Raw genomic sequence first — 19667 nt, 5'->3', positions numbered from 1 at the left:
TTTGTACTCCTGGCGCTCTGACATCAGGGAGCATGGCTGAGCAGCCGACGCCGGACCCAGACTTTAGGATTCTGGCCGACCGAGGACTGCCTGCCGGTGGGGGAGAACCCTACAGTCATGACTGCAACAGTGAAACACGATGAACATGTTAGGGGGCTGGAGGGAGAGTAACCAGGACTGCAACAGTGAATACACTCGAACATCTATATTTATGGTAAGTGTACACAACTGTACTATGCTCTTCATGTTTCACTGTTGCAGTCATTACATTTGGGTAGATTCCCAAAACTATGGTTGGGAGGAGGAATTTAGACAGCATTAGGGCCAGCTATAAGGCCCTGCAAGGCTGCAGTGGCAAAGCCAGCTCTGGATTTAGAGAAAATTGGCAAATGATAATGCTTGGTGAAAGTATGTACAGAACTCCAGGTAGCAGCTTCTAGGATGTCCCTGTAGGGACGCCACTGAGAAAGGATGTAGAGGTAGATGCAGCCCTGGTGGAGTGAGGTCTGATCCCCTGGGGGATAGGTTTTCCATGGTGCTTATAGCAGAAATGAATGCAATGGCTTAGCCATTTAGAAATGGTTTGCTCTGAAATAGCCTTTCCCTCTGCCCCTGCAGCAAATGCCACCAGCAGTTGTTCAGATTTCCTTTGAGGTTTAGTCCTGCCCAAGTAGAATCTAAATTGTCTGTGCACATCTAAGGAATGCAGTATCTGTTCCCCTTTATTCTGTGAATTGGGAAAGAAGGTTGGCAAATGAATGGACTGATTAAGAGCCACACTGGTTATCACCTTGGGCATGAAGGATGGATTGGTTCTGAGGGACAACCTGTCCGCATGAAAGATGATGAAAGGCTCCACTGCCATAAGGGCCTGTAATTCAGATACCCTTCTAGTTGAAGTGATTGCTAAAAGGAAAGCGGTTTTCCAAGAAAGAAAATTTAAGTCTGCAGTAGCAGCTGGCTCGAAAGGAGGTAGAGTGAGTTTCTCCAAGACAAAGTTAAGGTCCCAGGCTGGGGTTGGAGCTCCCCTGGATGATCTCAAATTGTTGGTCCCCCTGAGGAACTGCTTGAGCAGTGGATGAGAGAAGAGGGGAGGTTCTGTGTTATAATGAGCTGAAATGGCTGAAGCGTGGATTTTAATGGAGGAAGAAGATAGGTCCTTGTGAAGCATCTCAGTTAAGTATTGTAAAATCTGAGGTAAATTGGGCGCTGCTGTGCTCATCCCTTGAGATTAGTTCCGGGCACAGAATCTTTTCCATTTTTCAGCATAAGATTTTCTAGCACTAGGCCTCCTTGCCTCTAAAATGATATCCATCACAGGTTTGCTGAGGGATGGTAAAGGAGAGATTAAATAACTAGCCAGGCTGCAAGGTTCAGTGTTAGAAGCTGAGGGTGCAGAATCTGATTCTCCTGCTGAGACGGCAGGGAAGGAGTTTGAGGCAGGTGCCATGGAGGTAACAGAGACACATTGCGCAGGAGGGGGTACCAGTGTTGACGCGGCCAGTCTGAAGCAATCAAAATCATCCTTGGTTTGTCCTGTATGATTTTTAGTAGTACTTTGGAGAGCAGAGGCAGAGTGGGAAGGCATAGACTGATAGGTTTTTCCAGCTGAAAGACAGAGCATCCACTTTCCAGGCTTGTTTGTGGTGAGTCCTTGTGCAAAATTTGTCCAATTGGTAGTTCTGGGGAGAGGAAAACGGGTATATATCTGGGATCCCCCATTTGCTTGTCAACATGTTGAAAATCCTTGGTTCCAGGTCCAACTCGTGTGGGTCCATGAGTTATCTGCTTAGTCCTTCTGTCAGTGTATTTAATTTTCCTGGCAGGAATTGAGTTTGTAGGTGCATTTGGTAGCTCTGGGCTGTGTTCCACAATGCCATGGCTAGTCTGCAGAAGGGGTAAGAATGTGTACCCCCCTGCTTGTTTATGTATCACATAACAGTGATGTTGTCTGTCTTTACCATTAGTTGTCCTGGAAGAATGTGGTCCTTGAAGGCTGTCAGAGCATTCTGTACAGCTAAGATTTCTTTGTGATTGATATGCAGGTGCATTTGACTTGGGTTTCATTTGCCCTGAATGCACTTCCCTGCCAGATGAACCCCGCATGCATAGTCTGATGTGTTTGTTGTTAGGGTTTGGGCAGCAGGGGGTGGTGTGAAAGGTAGTCCCTTGTTTTGGTGGCAGGCCTCTGCCCACCAAAGGAACTCTAAGCATAGGCAAGGTATGATAGGAATCATTGTTTCTAGGTCTTGAGAATGTGACACCACAGGCTATTTAGATACCACTGTAGTTTCCCCATATGCAGTCTTGCATATGGAATTAGAAGAATGCAGGAGGCCATGAACCCAAAGGCTTGCAGTATTTGTCTTGCAGATATAGCAGGGTTTTTGTGGCCACTTGTTTGAAGTAGGTTGTCAAATGAATTTGTTTCTCTGGCATGAGGTAAGCCATCTGGGAAGATGCATTCAAGCTTGCTCCCATGAATAAAATTTGTTGACAGGGTACCAGGTGTGATTTCTTTTCATTTATGGTGTACCCCAGACAAGTTAGAACCCTTTGTACAAAGGCCAGATGATTCAAAAGTATGTCCTGGCTTTCTGCCAGAATTAGACAATCGTCCAGGTATGGGTATATTTGAATATTTCTTTGCCTGCAAAATGCAATAACTTGAGCTAGGCACTTTGTGAATACCCTGGGCGCAGTAGATAAGCCAAAGGTCAGTGCAGAGAACTGATAGTGTGTGTAGCCTGCTTTGAAGTGTAGGTATCTTCTGCAAGATTCCCTGATTGGGATGTGCAGGCATGCTTCTTTTAAATCTATTGTTGCCAACCAGGCATCTTTGCCTAGCACAGGAAGTAATTGGTTAAGGTTCAGCATCTTGAATTTTGGAATCTCCAAAAAGGTGTTTTAGAGTAAACAGGTCAAGGATAGGACGCCATGAATTGTCTTTTCTGGGTACCAGGAAAAATCTCAAGTAGAAACCTTGGTCCCTTTTCCTCTTCTGGTACCAGATGAATAGACCCCATGCTTAAGAGAAAGTACTTATTTTTGGGCCTCTGCTCACTGATTTGGTGTAGGTCCAGCCACCTGCTTGGTGTTGGCAATGTGTGGAAGTGAAATCTGTATCCCTGGGACACTATATGTAAAACCCACTTGTCCTAGGTAATTTGTTCCCAATTCATTGCATGAAGAGCAATCTTTCCCCCCAAAGGGGCAGTCAGTTGATAAGTGCTTGGAAATTTTAAAAGGAAGTCATTGAGACAGTTTACCATAGGTGGGAATCTTATAATTCCCAGATTTGGAAGTGGAGGCCCCCCACTGCTTAGTTCTGTGTCCCCTGGGACTGAAACCTGGGGTTTTTGTTTTGTCTGAGTTTGGCTTGAGAAGCCCTGGAAGGGGCTGGAAAGGACCAATTCTTGGATGGCCAGTGCCTACTAAATTGTAGGAGGCTGAAAGTACAGTTTTGTACCTACCATAAATGTAGATGTCCTATAGGTATGCATCTGCAGTCATCACATACGGGTTGTCCTGCCTCAGGCAGCCCTTCGGTCGGCCGGATTCCAAAGTCTGGGTCCGGCGTTGGCTGATGTCACACTTTCCCGGATGTCAGAGCGCCTGGGGTATAAAAGCATCAGCCGACGCCATCTTCCTCAGTTTTTCTTGCCCCAGATGCCAGGTGCCCTCTAAGGAAGGCTAAATTTGGAGAGATGCATTTAAAAATCCAAACATGCACAATAAAATAAAAATAATATAAAAATAAATACACCATAATAGATCCCCCCAGCTAGCTATAAGAGGGGTAAGTACCCAAGAAATACCACAGAGGGGAAGGAGGGAGGGTAAACCTGACTGCAGATGCATACCTATCGGACATCTACATTTATGGTAGGTACAAAACTGTACTATGTCCTTCAAGGATGCATCTGTAGTCATCACATATGGGTAGAATACCATAGCCAATCTGGGGGTGGAGGAACTATGTAAAGGATGGTGTAGCTAAAATGCCCTGCAGGACTGCCGTAGCAAAGCCTGCTCTGGATCTGGAATATAAAGGTAAATTGTAATGCTTGGCAAATGTATGCACGGAGCTCCATGTAGCAGCTTCTAAAATGTCCTTGGTATCCACCCCTCTTAAGAAGGCTGTGGAGGTGGCTGTGGCTCTCGTGGAATGAGGTCTAATGTTAGCTGGCACAGTTTTTCCATGAAAGGAGTAACAAAAACGAATGCAATTCCCTATCCATTTTGAAATTGTTTGTTTGGAAATTGCTTTTCCTTGTGTACCAGCAGCATATGCTACCAACAGCTGGTCAGTTTTTCTGTAACCTTTAGTTCTGTCCAAGTAGTAGCGCAACTGTCTGTGTATGTCCAGGGTGTGCAGAAGTTTCTCCCCTTTGTTTTGTGGATTTGGAAAGAAGGTAGGCAAGTGAATAGCTTGATTTAATGAAACCCTGGATACTACCTTTGGCATAAATGTAGGATTGGTTCTCAATGAAACTCTGTCCTGATGAAAAATAAGGAATGGCTGTACTGCCATAAGGGCCTGTAACTCAGACACTCTTCTTGCTGAGGTTATGGCCAGAAGGAAAGCAGTCTTCCAAGACAAGAACTGTAGTTCTGCAGATGCTGCTGGTTCAAAGGGAGGCAGTGTTAGTTTTTCCAACACGAAGTTAAGGTCCCAAGCAGGTAGAGGTGGTTTCCTGGATTGATGTTTTTGATTCCTCTTAGAAACTGTCTTAGGAGAGGATGAGAGAAGACAGGTGGATCAGTATTGTACTCTGCTGAAATTGTTGAAGCATGAATTTTAACGGAAGAGTAAGACAGACCATTGTGGAACATTTCTGCCAAGTATTCCAGGATATGTGCCATGTTCATCACTGTCGCATCTAGGCCCTTTGTGGTGTTCCAAATGTGAAATCTTTTCCATTTTGCTGAATACGCCTTTGTGGAAGGCCGGCGAGCTTCCATAATAATATCTTTCACTCTCTGGGATAGCTTGTCCTGAGGAGGAGTCAAGGTATTTTCCAGGCTGTTAGTTGCAAGGTTTTCAGGTTGGAATGCAGAGTTTTGTAATTGTGCTGTGTCAGTAGAAGTGGCCATAGAGGAAGAGGCCAGGTTTCGTGCGTAACAGGCTCTTTAACCGTGGGTACCAGTGCTGTCTTGGCCAGTCCGGAGCTATCAGAATCACTTTTGGCTGCTCTGTCCTGATCTTCAGTAAAACCTTGGTCATTAATAGGAGAGGTGGAAATGCATACACTGTTAGAGTTCTCCAGCTGAAAGAGAGGGCGTCCACTTTCCATGCTTGTGGGTGGTATGTCCTTGAGCAGAATTTCTTCAGTTGATGATTGTGGGGGGAGGCAAAAAGATCTAAGTCCGGCCTCCCCCATGATTGTGTTATCTGTAGAAAGATGTCTGGGTGCAGCATCCATTCGTTTGCATCCATGATATTTCTGCTTAAGCTGTCCGCCAGTGTATTGTCTTTCCCTGGCACAAACTGGGATTGTAGCTGTATACTGAGTTTCAAGGAAAGTTCCCATAGATTCATTGCCAACCTGCAAAGAGGATAGGAATGGGTGCCTCCTTGCTTGTTTATGTACCACATAACCGTGGTGTTGTCTGTCCTTATTAGTAGATGGCCATGATGCAGAAAGGGTTTGAAGGCTTCGACTGCATGTATCACTGCCAGCATTTCCTTTTGGTTTATGTGCATGCATAGCTCTTTTTGTGACCATAGACCTTGAATGCATCTGCCCTCCATGTGCGCTCCCCATCCGTGGTCTGAAGCGTCTGTTGTAATGGTTTGGCTGGCTATTGATTTGCTGAAAGGCAGACCCCTGTTTGACTGGCTTGCTTGAGCCCACCACAGAAATTCCTTTTGAAGGCATGGAATGAGTGGTATCAAAGTTTTCAGGCTGTGACTGTGCTGATTCCATAAACTCCTTAGGTACCATTGTAGTTTCCTCATATGTAGTCTTGCTTGCGGAATCAGAAGGATGCAAGAAGCCATGTAACCCAGGGCCTGCAGGATTTTCCTTGCAGTCAGCTGGGTTTGTCTTGTCAGATTCTTGAAGTAATCTGGAAGTTGATTTTGTTTTTCTTCTGTGAGGAAGGTCATTTGGGTGGTTGTATCTAGATCTGCACCCAGAAAGGTTATTCTTTGGGATGGAACAAGTCTTGATTTGTGAAAGTTGACTGTATATCCCAAGGCCTGAAGTAGGCAGATGGCATAATTCAAGTGTTTTACCAAATTTTGTTGGCTGTCCGCTTGTATAAGGCAGTCGTCCACATATGGGTATATTTGAATCCCCTGAAGTCTGCAGTGTGCAATTACTGATGCCAGGCATTTCGTGAATACTCTGGGCGCAGTAGATAAGCCAAAGAGCAATGCTGAAAATTGATAATGCTCTGACCCTGCAAGAAATCTGAGGTGTCTTCTGCAACTTTGGCTGATAGGGACATGCAGGTATGCCTCCTTGAGGTCTAGAGTTACCAGCCAAGACCCCTTGCCCAGCATGGGAAGGAGCTGCTGTAGAGTCAGCATTTTGAACTTTGGCACAATGAGATAAGTATTCAGTGCGGACAAGTCGAGAATAGGCCTCCATTGTTTTTCTTTTCTTGGAACAAGGAATAGTCTGGAGTAAAATCCTTGGCCTTGTTCTGAGAGGAACTTTTTCTATAGCTTTCATTTGCATTAAGCTGGAAATTTGTTTCAAAGCCTCTGCCCTTTGATTCGGTGGCAGGTCTGGCATGCCCTTTCTTTTTGGTAATGTGTGGAAATGAAACCTGTATCCTTTGTCTATTATTTGTAGTGTCCATTTGTCCCTTGTAATACTGTGCCAATTTTCTGAGAATAAAGAAAGCTTTCCGCCCAAAGGTGCTTCCAATTGAGCCCTGGTTGGCAGTGTCAAAGTAAAGTCATTGAGCCTGTCCTCGTGCAGCAGTTGAAGGTCCTGCATTACCTCTCTGGTTGGAAGGCTGCCATTGACGTCCTCTGTAGGAGCCTCTAGCTTGCCCTCTACCTCTGGCACACCTGTTCTTGCCTCTCTGAAACCTCTCTGTGTCTGGAAAGGACCAATTCTTGGAAGGCCAATTCCTGCTGAATCTTGGTGGTTGTACTTGGAGAAAATACTTGACTGTTTGTACGGATTTTGCCTTTTCTTCATATTTCCTTAGGACCTCCTGAGCCGTGGAGCCAAATAACTTTTGCTTTTCCAGAGGAGCATCCAGCAGCTTTGCTTTAACATGGTCTAGCAGAGATTGTTCCTTCAGCCAAGCATGCCTACGTATGACTGCGCCAGTCATAGCTGACCTACATGAAGCTTCCAATGCATCATAACCACATTGCAAGAAATGGTTGCTAACCTGTTGTGAGTTATGTACCAGATCCTGAAGTGACTTGAGGTCTAGGGGGTCAGGTGAAGACAGCTTTTTATGCAATTCATCTAACAAATACTCTTGGTACTGTATCATATGAAATTGACAATTTAATGCCCTCATCGAAAGAGTAGCAGAAGTATACACTTTTTTACCCCATCTCTCTAAAGCTCTTGACTCCCTTTCAGAGGGGAGAGGATTTTTAGCAGTGGCAGCTGCAACCCCTTTAGGGCCCTGGGAAATAGTTTCTGGATCAGCAGAGTGGGCCTTGTAAAGGTAAAGATGTGAGTCCGGGACCCTGCAGTACCTATCGGGTTTGGCAGGAGCCGGAGGGAGAGAATCAGGGGTTGTGCTAGAGTCAGAGTACACATCATCAATGACATTCAAAACAGGAGGAATAGCTAAAGGCCTATGCTGAGGCAAATGTAAAAAGGTCCTTAATCTTTTCCTGGAATCAGAGAATTCCTGGCCCTGCCATTGGAAATGCTCTCTCATGGTGTGTAGAGTCTCCCCAAAGGAAAACTCTTCAGGAAGGGAGGCCGAGGGAATAGATTCCTCTGCATCAGAATCCTCGTAGGCCGAAAAAGCCTCCTCCTGGTGGTCCGAGAGAGTAGAGCCATCAGAGGCCTCATCTGAGGAGTGGGGATCAGAGGGCTCAACCCTGGGCCTTTTGTCTGGAGGAGGTTGATAGCCCCTGTCTGGATGAGGTTGAGAGCCCCTAATTAAGGAGATAAGATCCTCTGCTAAGCTTAGAATCTGTGAACCAGTAGAGAGTCTCTGAGGGATAACCTTGGGAGGCAAAGCTTTTAAGAGTTTAGCAGCTTTAGCCCTGGAGAATGCCTTAATGGACATGGATGCAGGAAGCCTGGCTGCACCACGTGCTGGTGTAAATTTGTCTAAAGGAATGGTGTCGGAAGGTTCCAGGACACCAGTTTCTGTTGGAAATTCAATAACCGACTCAGCCGGGGCCTCCGGGACAGAGGTAGTCGGTTGAGCGGTTTCGGTAATTGGAAGTACCAAGGACTCTGTTTCATCCGAGACCGAGACACTCGCGGTAGGCCTGGCCGTGGTTTCAGCCGAAACCACGGCCCGCGTGTGTCGGTCCTTGTCCTTCCATTTCTTTACTAAATGAGAAGTCGGAGTCTCCGACGGCATCTTATACGAAAAACTAGCCCCCAAAAATTCCTCTGCAAACTCCGCCCGACGTCTAAGAGTGCGTCGGTTGAAGGAAGCACAGGCTGAACAGGCCGAGACGTCGTGGTCTGGGCCTAGACAGGGTAGGCAGTAAGAGTGGAAATCCTTATGAGGTATTTGTTTCCCACAAGTTAAACAATTATTAACTTTATCTGACATCGGCTGAGGCAAGAAAGAGTCCCCAACGGGGTACTTAGCTTTTTGAAGTCTTCGGTAGCTGAATTACAGGAGCTGGCCGACCGGCACTTGCGAACTGCTTCTGCTTCGGGCACCACGCGGCAAGAAAGACTGAGGAAGATGGCGTCGGCTGATGCTTTTATACCCCAGGCGCTCTGACGTCGGGGAAACTGCGACATCAGCCGACGCCGGACCCAGACTTTGGAATCCAGCCGACCGAAGGGCTGCCTGAGGCAGGACAACCCATATGTGATGACTGCAGATGCATCCTTGAAGGACATCATGCAGAAAATATTTCACAGTTTGCATAGATTTAGCTTTATCTTCCATCTTTTTAAGAACTTTCTCAGACTTGTTGCCAAACAGGTGGTCCTGATTTAAAGGAGCATCCAACAATTTAGCCTTAACATGATCAGGCAAAGATTGCTCCTTAAGCCAAGCATGCCTGCTGAGCACAGACCCAGTAACAGCAGCCCTGCAAGAGGCCTCTAATGCATAAATACCACATTGCAAAGTATGTTTTCCAACTTTTTCAGCAGAATGCATTAACTCCTGTAATTCTTTATTTTCCACACAGTCAGGAATCAATATCATTTTCTGTTTAAGCAGTCTAATAACATGTTTCTGATACTTTAACATATGAAACTGGCTATCCAGCGCCCTGGAGTCTCTATCAGAAGGGGAAGGGTTTTTAGCAATAAAAGCCTTAATGCCCATGGGCCCCTGTGAAATATTCTCTGGATCTGCAATAGGATTTTTAAAAAGGAACTTGTGGGACTCAGGGACCCTGTAGTATCGGTCAGGTTTTCTCTGAGCAGGAGGCAGGATATCAGGGGCCAAACTAGATTCCGAAAAAGCATCATCAACAATGTCTAGTACAGGGGGAATAGCTAAAGGCCTATGCTGAGGTAGGAGAAGGAAATCCCTAAGCCTCTTTTTTTAAACAGAAAAATCCTGGCCTTCCCAGTAGAAATGCTCCCTTAGAGTATGTAAGGTTTCCCCAAAAGAAAAATCCTCAGGAGGGGAAGCAGAGGAAATGGGAGTCCTCTGCATCAGAATCTTCATAAGTAGATAAGGGAAAATCCAGATCATCAGAAGAATCAGAAACAGAATCCTGATCAGAAGATTCATAATCAACTTCAGTCCTAGGCCTCTTAGAAAGGGGGGGGTTGGCTACCCCTGATTAGAGTTATTAGATCTTCAGCCATCCTTATCATTTGTTTTTTAGGCATAAAGGCCTGAGCATGTGGCCTGGGCGTCGTTTTTTTAGGCATGGATCAAGATTTAGGTCTAAGTAAAGAAGGAGGCGTCTGTTTAATATGCAAGTCCGTAGGCCTGAATATACCCAGAGAAGCCGTTGCCTGCACAGTGGCTCCAGACCCATCCAAGGTAGAGACATCCACGTGTTCCATAGTTGAAGCATCTCGCGGCATACCAGACTCCGAATGGGTCTCAGTAGACACCTGCGAATCAGTAGCAGCGGGTATCAGGGACTGTGAAAGTGCCTCACTGAGTACCGCAGAACTGGCGACTGGTCAGGAGAAGCATCATCGGCGGTTTTGGACCTCGGCGGCCTGTCTCTGTCTTTGTCTTTGCGTTTTTTTCGGAATCTCTGTAGTCGGATGGCTAACCGACGACATTTCTGGATAATTAAACCGAGAACCAAAATATTTAGAGGCGAAGATATACAGACAACGGATAGTGCGCTGATTAAATAAAGCACAAAACCGACAGCAAGGTACGTTGTGGTCAGGGCCTAGACAAGGAATACAGTACAAATTAAAATCTTTATGAGGTATTTGCTTTCCACAAATAATGCAATTAAATTTTACTGACATTGGTAAGGAGCAAGAAAAAGTGTCCCCAATAGGGTACTTAGCTTTAGTTGAAGACTTTGGTTCTGAAACTCGAAAACAAAAATTTCAGGAGTCGGCCGACCGGTACTTGCAAAATGCTTCTGCTTCGGGCACCATATGGCAAGAAAGACTGATGTAATGGCGTCGGCTGCATGTTTTACTCCCATGACGACCTGACGTCATGGAAGAAGGGACAGCAACCGACGCAGGACCCAAGACTTTGTTAATCAGGCCGACTGAGGGCTACCTGCAAGCAGATAACCCAAATGTAATGACTGCAACAGTGAAACATGAAGAACATCCAACCCTTAGACAGCAATAGTTACAGTACACGATGACATTCAGTCCACATACATGCATGCACGCCCTGATCACATACTTGCATCTACATTCCTCCACCATATCTTTCAAGAACAAGTCCTCAAGGCACTATTCAAGGGCCAGAAACACTACTTCTAGGAGCCAGATACTATTCCAGGCTGCCCAGTGATCACTCAAACATGACCTGACAAATCATAGGTTCATAGGTAGGTACTAGGCTATCTGCCAGAGGGCATTTATAAGCCTAGCCAGAGTGTGCCGGCTTTCACCGCCCCATCGATTATTTAACTGATTCTCTGTCAAGCAGAGCCAATGAAGTGATCCCAGGGTTGTATTTTCTGTTACCCATCCACTCATCAAGGTTTCTCTTGCAGACTCTTAGTGAGGGACTCTGCCTGATGTAATCGAATTTTGTTCCAAAGCATGGGGAGTCTCTGTGACAGGAATCTATCCATCCAGCATGTTCTATTTATTGTTGTGGCGAGGTTTAGCTCACTAGAGCACGTGGCTCGCAGTGACTTGGATTTCTTTAGGTGGAGCATGTCCATCAATTCTGAGTTGGACATGGCTTTGCAAGTCAGGCAAAGATCACCTCTGAGTAAGCGATATGCCATTGAGTACAGCCAGAGTTTTTTCAGTCGGGCTGCATAGGACATATGTTTGAGGCCAGTAATCCTCTTGGTGAGGTACTTTTGTGGTCTTTCCAGCTGTTGGAAGTGTCTTGTGAGGTACATCCCAAATGGGGCATTGTACTCTATGATGGGTCTAATGAGTCACGAGTAGAGGGGCACTATAACCTCTTTATTTCTAGATACGAGCACTTTAGTAATTAAATGGGCCAAATAGAAGGATTTCCTAACTACTTGGCAATATGATTGTCAAAAGAGAGATTACTATCTACCTGGGTTCCCAGATCTCTTATTACCTCTTCTGTACTAAGGGGGCTGCCATCTACGTGGTAATTTGTGGGTGTTTTGTTTTTCCCAAATGGGATGACTATGCATTTTTTGGCATTTAGCTTGAGGCCATGACTTTGACACCAGGTGTCCATCGCAGTAAGGTCCTTTTGGAGGATGTCCGTTTCAGCCGGAGAGTCAATTAAGGCTCCCAGTTTGCAGTCATCGGCGAACTTGGTTAGCCATAGTCCTCCTGTGTTTGCCTGTACTTCTGAGAAGTATATGCCGAACAGTAGGGGTCCCAGGACCGAGCCTTGCGGGACACCACTTGCGACTGGTTTCGAGTCGGACGGGAGCCCGCTATTCTTGCCGTGTGAGTTCTGTCTGTAGGCCAGTTGGCAACCCATCTCGTGACGTAGGGGTTTATGTTCAGGCTGGTGAGTTTTTCTGTAATACCCGAATGGGAATGGTGTCGAAAGCCTTAGCGAGGTCAAGGTAGGCTGTGTGAAACACCTTTCCCTCATCTATGGCCTTGGTGACTGTCTCGAAGAAATCAACCAGGTTTAGTAGGCATGCTCTGCCCTTAACAAAGCCGAACTGGGTCGGGTCAAGTGTTTGGAGGTTCCCAATGTCTTTATTAATGAGTTCCATGATGATGCACTCCATAGCCTTGCAAACCACATCCCAATGTCACTTTGTAAGTTGCTGGATAGTAAACTGGTTTACATACAGAACCCAGCAAATTAGGAAGGGAGACCATCTCCTCCACAAGACCTATCACCTAGAGGTGCCCCCCTGGGTTCAGACCTTGGGCCACTCCTCTTTGGCATATACTTCTTACAGATCAAAGCAAATGTTAAGGGTTTACGGCTGACAGTCTGTAGATGAATGTAAACTTAGCACCATCATTAACTTTCCAGAGGTCACCAAAATCCTCCAAGGGGGCCTTTCCCAAACAAATAGCTGGTATCAAAACTATGAATTAAAACTAAACACCAAGAAATGTATAATTTGGCATGCAGAATTTCCCTGAATGCTAATCCTGTGATGAAGGATCTCAGAACCTATGTTGAGAATTAACTTTCCTTTGGTCACCACGTATTCACTACTGTAAGGAAATACATATTCATCACAGAGATTATATCAAAAGTTATGGTCTCCAGGTCCAGGGATGTAATCATTACAATGTACACCGCTCTCATCATTGCAATTACCGAACATTATGCTCCACTCTGAATGTACCTGTCTAAACATTTGTCACAACTGAAGTGACTGCAACACTTTCTCACTAGGAAAAGAAAAACAAGGGCATGAATCACAAAAACAATGCAGACCATGTCAAAGCCTTGTCCCTCCTCTCAGTATCATACAGGCGACTAACAAGTGACCTCTGCTTCTGTCATACAGTATCGTGTTAGACCGATTATACATTCCCAAGTCCGATAGTAGCATGAATACCCACTCAAAGGATCTCAGTCTCTTCTGTAGATAAACATAACATGTTGAAGAAAAGGTATGTATTGCAGAGAATGCATCTTCTATGAAACCTTCTTCCACTTCACATGAAGCAAAGTTCGGCTCTTACTCTTTTCAAATGTAATTTGGTTGAATGGATAGGAAACCACAAATTTATTCCTGGTACAGTACTCATGTTCTCATGGATTGGGGCAACAAGTGCATATCCCAACATATCCTTGTCCTGCCTGCCTTTGTGTTATTCATATGCAAAACATAACTGCTAAAACCTACCACAGTAATGTAAGGGTAGGGTTCATAAGATTTTCACAGACCAATAGCCTACATGTATATATATATATATATATATATATATATATATATATATATATATATATATATATATATATATATATATATATATATATATACACACATATGTGTGTGTGTGTGTGTGTATATATATATATATATATATATATATATATATATATATAAATAATACACACAGACGTATATACATATATATATATATATATATATATATATATATATATATATACACACACACACACACACACACACACACACACACACACACACATACACACACACACACACACACACACACACACACATACATAAACAGATCTACTTTCATATTGCGAAACCCACAACACTGAATGTTATTTTCCTGAAACGAAAATAACAAATACTGAAAATCCTGATGGGCCAATTTTTTTTCAGGAAAGTAAACACTTGCCCAAACTACTGGCAAAGTACAGTTTTGTACCTACCATAAATGTAGATGTCCGAACTGGATAGCATCTGCAGTCATAACAACTGGGTTGTCCTGTCGTCAGGCAGCCAGCAGTCGGATTCTCAAAAAGTCCGGGTCGCTTCGCTGATGTCGCACTTCACCCGGCGTCATCTCTGCTGGTCTCCGGGTATAAAGGCATCACATTTTCTTCAGTGTTTCTTGCCCCAGATGCCAGTTGCCCTTCCTGGAAGGCTAATTTTTGGATAAATGCCAATGTTTCCAAAAGGATAGAAGGCAACCTCAGAAAATAGGCATGTATGTACATATATACAAACAAATACACCATAAACTAGCTAGCTATTAAGAGGTAAATACCACAGAGGGAAGGAGGTGACTGCAGATGCTATCCAGTCGGACATCTACATTTATGGTAGGTACAAAACTGTACTATGTCCTTCATGGATGCATCTGCAGTCATAACTAGCCAACTAAGGGAGGAGGAAAAAATTTAGATTATGGTGTGGTTAGGATCCCTTGCAGTACAGCAGTGGCAAACCCTGCTCGGGATCTGGAGTACATTGGTAAGTTATAATGCTTGGGGGTCCAAGTAGCCGCCTCAATAATGTCCTTGGTTGCCACAGGAAGGCTGTGGTAGTGGCTGTGCCCTTGTAGAATGAGGCCTTATGTTCTGTGGAATTGGTTTTCCATGGAAGGAGTAACAGAACCGTATGCAATTTCCTATCCATTTGGAGATTGTCTGTTTGAAATTGCTTTTCCTTCCCTTCCTGTTGCATAGGCTACAAAAAGCTGGTCAGTTTTTCTGCTACTTTTGTTCTGTCCAGGTAGTAGCGTAACTGTCTATGTACATCCAAGGAATGCAGCATTCTTTCCCTCTGTTTTGTGGATTGGGAAGAAGGTAGGTAGGTGGATTGCCTGGTTTAAAGACACTCTGGATATCACCTTAGGCATAAACGTAGGATTAGTCCTCATGGACACTCTATCTTGGTGGAAGATTAGGAAGGGCTGTACCGCCATTAGGGCCTGAAGTTCAGAGACCCTCCTTGCTGAGGTTATTGCCAGTAGGAAAGCAGTTTTCCACGATAGATGCTGTAGGTCCGCTGTAGCTGCTGGTTCAAAAGGTGCGAGTGTCAATTTTTCTAGCACAAAGTTCAAATCCCAAGCTGGCAATAGTGGTTTCCTTGGAGGTTTTACATTCTTGATTCCTCTGAGGAACTGCCTGAGTAAAGGATGTGAAAAGACAGGTGGATCAAAGCTGTATTCTGCTGAAATAGCTGATGCATGTATCTTGATGGAGGAATAGGACAGGCCTGTATGTAGAAGCTCTGCCAGATACTCCAGAATGTTAGCCATATCTATAATTGACATCTTTTCCTCTTTCAGTGCTCCAAATGACAAACCTTTTCCATTTTCCTGCATAGTTCCTTCTTGTTGAAGGTCTGGGCTTCAAGGATAATGTCTTTAACCCTTTGGGAAAGTTCTGGGTTAGTTGCTGCTATGTGATGTTCCATGCAGTCAGTTGCTTTTAGGTTTGGATGTATGATGCTGAAGTTGTTCTGAGTTAACATCAAAGGCATCAGGGGTATTGGCCACATGTTGTCCTGAGACATGCTCCTCAGTAATGGGTACCAGTGTTGTCTTGGCCAGTTTGGAGCTATCAGGGTTATCCTTGGACGTTCCTCCTTGATTTTTAGTACCTTGTGTATCAAGGAAAAGGTGGGAATGCATATGCTGTTAGACCTTTCCAGCTGAAGGAGCGAATCCACTTTCCATGCAAGTGGGTGGAATGTCCTTGTGCAGAATTTTTGAGTTGGTGATTGAGAGGAATAGATCTATCTGTGGTCTTCCCATTTCTTTGAGATGGTCTTGTAGCTGTCCGGCTGTAGTACCCATTCGTGTGCATCCGATGTGGTTCTGCTCAATATGTCTGCTAGAGTATTGTCCTTTCGGTACAAATATTGCCTGTAACTGGATGTTGTAGCTGAGTGCCAGGTTCCAAAGCTCCAAAGTCATTCTGCATAGGGGTATGAATGAGTGCCTCCTGCTTGTTGATGTACCACATGACTGTGGTGTTGTCTGTCCTTATCATCAAATGGCCCTCTTTGAGAAATGGTCTGAAATTTTGGATTGCCAGTTTTACTGCCAGCATTTCTTTTAGGTTGATGTGCAGGTGGAGTTGATCCTGTGCCCACAATCCTTGTACGCATTTGTCCAGCATGTGAGCCCCCCATCCTAGGTCTGAGGCGTCTGTTGTGATGGTCTGGCTTGCTTGATAGCTGTGAAAGGGTAGGCCTGGTTTGACTGGCATGCTTGTGCCCACCATCGGAATTCCTGTTTTAGGCATTGGATTAGTGGAATTTCTGCTTCTAGGCTGTGCCTGTGTTGGGACCATAAATTCCTTAGGTACCACTGTAGTTTTCTCATATGTAGTCTGGCATGTGGAACCAAGATTATGCATGATGCCATGTAGCCCAAGGCCTGCAGGACTTTTCTTGCTGTTAACTTGTTCTGTTTTGTTAGAGCCAAGAAGTAAAGAGGAGTTCTTTTGTTTTCTGCGGTTAGGAATGCCATTTGTTTTACAGTGTCCAATTCCGCCCCCAGGAATGTCCTTGTTTGGGATGGTATCAGCCTTGACTTTTGTAAATTGACTGTGTATCCCAGTGCTTGTAGCAAGTAAATGACCCTTTGTAAATCTGTTGTCAGCTTGCTTTTGTTGTCCCCTTGTAGCAGGCAGTCGTCCAGGTATGGATAAATTTGGATTCCCTGTAGTCTACAGTGGGCGATTACTGATGCCAGGCATTTTGTGAATACTCTGGGCGCAGTAGATAAGCCAAAGGGCAATGCTGAGAATTGATAATGCTCTGATCCTGCAAGAAATCTGAGGTATCTTCTGCAAATTGGTCGAATGGGACGTGCAGGTATGCCTCCTTGAGATCTAGAGTTACCAGCCAACACTCCTTGCCCAGCATGGGAAGAAGTTGCTGTAGGGTCAGCATTTTGAATTTTGGGACAATGATGTATGTATTTAAGGTGGACAGGTCGAGAATAGGTCTCCAACTTTTCCTTTCTTGGAACTAGGAATAGTCTGGAGTAAAATCCTTTGCCTTGTTCTGTTATTGGCACTCTTTCCACAGCTCTCATCTTTGCTAATTGCATTATCTGCTGTAGAGCTTCTGTTTTTGATTTGGAGGCAGGTTTGGCATTCCTCTTTGACTGGTAAAGTGTGAAAGTGGAACCGGTAACCTTGGTCTATGGTTTGCAAAATCCACTTGTCTTTTGTGATGTAGTGCCAGTTTTTCGAACATAAGGTTAATTTTCCGCCTAATGGAGCTGATATTTGTTCCCTGGTAGGATGTAGAGTTAAGTCACTGTGATTGTGCTGTTGTAGTGGTAGTGGCTGAGTCTGTGCCTCTGCTATTACCTTGCCACTGTCGTCCTCTGTAGGCACCTCCTCTGGATTGGTTTCTGCCTCTGGAACGTCTATTCCTGCCCCTTTGGGATCTTGTGGAGTCAGGAAAGGACCAATTTTTGGCAGGCCAGTTCCTGCTAAACCTTGGGGGCTGAACCTGCAAGAAATCTTTAACCGTTTGAACAGATTTTGCCTTTTCTTCCATTTTCTTCATTACCTGCTGGGCAGGTGTACCAAACAAACTGGTCTTATCCATAGGAGCATCTAATAACTTAGCTTTAACATGATCCGTAAGACTTGTTCCTTCAGCCATGCATGTCTTCTTATCACTGTGCCAGTCATGGCTGATCTAAATGAAGCCTCCAGTGCATCATAGCCACATTTTAAGGAATGGTTACTAACCTGTTGTATGTTATTTACCATTTCTAATACATATTTCTTATCTATAGAGTCACCAGAGGATAGTTTTTTAGTTAACTGATCAAGCATAAACTCTTGGTATTGTATCATGTGAAACTGACAGTTTAAAGCTCTAGCTGAGAGAGTAGCTGAGGTATAATTTTGCCCCATCTGTCTAAAGACCTGGCTTCCCTTTCAGAAGGAATAGGGTTTTTGCTGTGGTCGAGGCTACTGCCTTAGGCCCCTGGGATATGGTTTCGGGGTCTGCAAGTGGGGCCTTGTAAAGGTGATGATGGGTGTCTGGTACCCTGTAAAATCTGTCTGGTTTGGCAGGGGCTGGAGGTAAGGAATCTGGTGCAGAGCAGACATCATTAAAAGCATCGTCCACAACAGAGGACAGGAGGTATAGCTAAGGGCCTGTGTTGTGGAAGGTGCAGAAAAGTCCTAAGTCTTTTCTGGAATCTGAGAAATCCTGTTGCTGCCATTGGAATTGTTCTCATGGCATGTAAGGTTTCCCCAAAGGAGAATTCTTCTGGTGGAGAAGCAGCTGGAATGGATTCTTCAGCATCTGAGTCTTCATAATTGGAGAAAGGAGCCTCTGGCTGGTCTGTAATATCTGAGTCATCCGAGAATCATCAGAGGACACAGGCTCGGGGGCTCTGCCCTAGGTCTCTTCTCTGGGGCTGAGAGGCCCTGTCTGGGTGAGATCCCCTGATTAAGGATATTAAATCTTCTGCCAGAGTAAGCATTTGTGAACTAGAAGTAGGCCTGGTTGAGGGGGTTTAACAGGCACTGATTTAGTAGACTTGGCTGCTTTAGCCCTGGCAAAGGCCTTAATGGACATGGCTGCAGGAGGCCTAGCAGCACCACGTGCTGGGGTAGAGACATCCAAAGGGATGGTGTCTGATAATTCACTAGAAGCCACTGTAGTAGGTAAAAAGGTGAGGAACCTGAGAAGTAGTCAAAGATTCAGCTGTGCTTTGATCAGTTTTCTCGGTTGCTTCACCATGGTTTCGGCCGAAACCGTTTCTTAACAATTTGGGTAGTCGGAGGATCCTGTTCAGCAAACTCCGACCGTTGAAGGAACAGGCTGCTACGTCGTGGTCTGGGCCTAAACAAGGCAAACAGTAAGAGTGGAAATCTTTATGAGGTATTTGTTTCCCACAAGTTAAACAGTTATTGACTTTTTCTGACATCGGCTGAGGCAAGAAAGAGTCCCCAAGCTTTTAAGTCTTGTAGTAGAAATCTCTGGATCCGACCGACCGGCACTTGTGAACAGCTTCTCAAGAAAGACTGAAGAAAATGGCGTCGGCTGATGCCTTTATACCGGAGACCAGCAGAGATGGCGTCGGGTGAAGTGCGACGGACCCGGACTTTGGAATCCGGCCGACTGCAGGGCTGCCTGACGACAGGACAACCCAGTTTTTATGACTGCAGATGCATCCATGAAGGACATCTTAACTTTGCTTCCTGGGTAACATTGCATAACATAAAAGTGAAAATGTTGGAAGATACAAAGGACAGCAGAAACAGTAGCTTTAAATGTTAACATGTTGCCATATGTCCACTTTCTGAATAAAAGATTTTTTTTAGAAACAGACAGCAATTTTTTTTTTTTTTTTGCAATCCTCTGACCAGTTGCGCTTACCCCTTCCAGCTACTTTACTGACCTACTTGTTCTACTTAGCTAACAGCCCTATAAGCTTTTTAATTCTCTGGCACGAAGGGCAAACTTACTAGGATTGGCACCGTCATTCACAAGGAGGATCAGTGTTTTCTCTTTAAGCTTGGATTCCTGGTGCACTCTTTTT

At 44.8% G+C, this 19667-nt stretch overlaps 1 protein-coding gene across 1 annotated transcript in view; it reads right to left on the bottom strand.

Moving 5' to 3' along the window:
• PTPN23 (protein tyrosine phosphatase non-receptor type 23) overlaps positions 1–19667 on the bottom strand; it is a 1983393-nt gene that overhangs the window by 1542045 nt on the left and 421681 nt on the right. The gene's annotated exons all lie outside the window — the stretch shown is intronic.

This window comes from Protopterus annectens, chromosome 3.part0 (genome assembly GCF_019279795.1).
Source record: "Protopterus annectens isolate FY-2018-M chromosome 3.part0, PAN1.0, whole genome shotgun sequence".
Classification (NCBI taxonomy): domain Eukaryota; kingdom Metazoa; phylum Chordata; order Ceratodontiformes; family Protopteridae; genus Protopterus; species Protopterus annectens.
Note: the sequence above shows the minus strand (reverse complement) of the source record. Positions and strands in the feature narration are given on the sequence as shown.